Source organism: Myotis davidii, unplaced genomic scaffold (assembly GCF_000327345.1).
Source record: "Myotis davidii unplaced genomic scaffold, ASM32734v1 scaffold134, whole genome shotgun sequence".
NCBI lineage: Eukaryota > Metazoa > Chordata > Mammalia > Chiroptera > Vespertilionidae > Myotis > Myotis davidii.
In genome coordinates this window covers 5,759,553-5,762,034 of record NW_006288853.1, presented here as the reverse complement: position 1 = coordinate 5,762,034, position 2,482 = coordinate 5,759,553, and the positions used below count along the sequence as shown (strand labels likewise).

Sequence of the window (2,482 nt, the reverse complement as noted above, 5' to 3'; positions counted from 1 at the left end):
GGCGAATATGAAAATGCCTAAATTATGTGGGGGAGAACAATCTGTATGTTCTTTCAGCTTCCTAGAAAATTAATTTCATAACTGTCATAAATGTGATAGATAAAGAGATAAAATAGGCTATTTAAATTATGAAATGAAAATGAGCATTGTTTATTCTGTGAATATGTGCAATTCTCACTTTTTTGTCTTTAAGACTGATCATCAAAATAAAGAAAAAACTATGAGTTTTCAGATATTATACCTGAATGACAATAATACCTCAAATACGCCTTTTCTATTTGAGGGTGCCGGTCTGCTTTCCTCCCACTTGTCTGTTTATATCTATTATTTGCACAGCTTGCATCTTGCCTTCATTTGCTCATTTTTTAATTCTTGCAGTTGTGGTTTATTTGAAAACAAAATCAGTCTTTTTCCGCCCCCTGGTAGTCTGTCTCTAACCAGCTATGCTTCCTCAAACCCCCTATTCTCCTTGCTCTTTCCTTCACTGTTTCTTTCTTCGCTGCCACCATCACTTTTCTCACCTTCTTTTTTTGTTGTTGTTAATCTTCACCTGAGGATATGTTTTCCATTAATTTTAGACTGAGTGGAAGGGAAGGAGGTTGGGGGAATGAGGGAGGGAGAGAGAGAAACATCAATATGAGAGAGCCCCATCAATTGGTTGCTTCCCACATATGTCCTGAATGGGGGCAGGAAATCTGCAATCCAGGTATGTGCCCTTTACAGGGAATTGAACCCGGGGCCCTTTGGACTGAGCGCCAGTGCTCTAACCACTGAGCCATGCCGGCCAGGCCTCTCTCACTTTCTTTAGCCTCCCTGAAGAGGTAGGCGAGGAGTCTCTAGTATTCTAGGACTAAGAGTGCAATTCTGCCTTGGGCACAGATGATTTGGATGATTTGAGTTGGAAAGCAGTTGAACATGACATGGCAATTACTGTTGCCTTATGACTCCAAGGAGCCCCTGTCTAGTAGAGACAGGCATAAAATACAAATAACTGTGGTAGAGTGAGGTAAGTGCTGTGACAGAAGGGTGTCCATGGGAGAGCAGGTTAGGGGATGCCTAAAGAAAAAGTAGTAAACTTTACTCTGAGACCTTTCAGGGAAGGATTTACAGAATTTTAGACTGAGTGGAAGGGAAGGGGGTTGGGGGAAAGAGGGAGGGAGAGAGAGAAACATCGATATGAGAGAGCCACATCAATTGGTTGCTTCCCACATATGTCCTGAACTGGGGCAGGAAATCTGCAATCTAGGTATGTGCCCTTTACAGGGAATTGAACCTGGGGCCCTTTGGACTGGGCACCAGTGCTCTAATCACTGAGCCATGCTGGCCAGGCCTCTCTCACTTTCTTTAGCCTCCCTGAAGAGGTAGGCGAGGAGTCTCTAGTATTCTAGGACTAAGAGTGCAATTCTGCCTTGGGCACAGATGATTTGGATGATTTGAGTTGGAAAGCAGTTGAACATGACATGGCAATTACTGTTGCCTTATGACTCCAAGGAGCCCCTGTCTAGTAGAGACAGGCATAAAATACAAATAACTGTGGTAGAGTGAGGTAAGTGCTGTGACAGAAGGGTGTCCATGGGAGAGCAGGTTAGGGGATGCCTAAAGAAAAAGTAGTAAACTTTACTTTGAGACCTTTCAGGGAAGGATTTACAGAGGAGCTGCGTCTTGAATTGGGCTTTGATGGCTAAAAGGAATTTATCCATGGGGATGTTTCAGAGCATTGGAGTCATAGGGAACATCAAAAAGGCTTGGAAACTTGGAAGAATATGATATATACTAGTGGCCCGGTGCATGAAATTCATGTACATTAAAAGGAAATTAATTAGAGGAAATATTTTAATATTGCTATTTGCCCTTTCTCTATAATAGAAGTATCTGGCTGGCCCCACCCCCACTGGGCGACACCAAGACCCGGCCAGCCCCACCCCCATCAAGCCCCGGTGGGTGGGAGACGCAGCCTCACGTCCCTGGGCTGGGGCGGGGGGGCATTGCCTCAGGAGGGTTCAGCTTCAGGGGGGCATGGCCTCAGGTCCCCTGGCCCCGCCATTGGGGCGGGGCTGGGGGCGCAACCTCAGGTCCCTGCTGATTGGTCCTTAAGGCATCATGGCACTGCTGCCTTATGGCGTCACAGCGTGATGACCATTTGCATATTAGCCTTTTATTATGAAAAGACATGAGAGAAAACAGGATTTGAGGGGCTGAATCTCAGGGAGATACCCTTGGTGGCGAGGGAGTCCCCTGAATTGGGGGTGGGGAGGGCCTCACAGCGATGGCAGGACTCAGGCAGGACCAGGCCTGGAGCTGCAGCAGCAAAGACACCCGCATCCACAGGTCACAAAAGCAGCGGGGGGATGCCGTCCACCTGGCTCTCATGCGGGAGTGGGCACGGGGCAGGGTGAAGGTGCCCAGGTGGACGGCGTCCCCTCCTGCGAGGTAGGTCCACAGAGACCCAGAGGGCCACGGAGACCATGGCCAGGTCAGAGGA

The 2,482-nt window shown here is 47.7% G+C and overlaps 1 protein-coding gene across 1 annotated transcript in view; it reads left to right on the top strand.

Moving 5' to 3' along the window:
- Positions 1-2,482, top strand: part of CFAP70 (cilia and flagella associated protein 70) — an 87,257-nt gene that overhangs the window by 52,321 nt on the left and 32,454 nt on the right.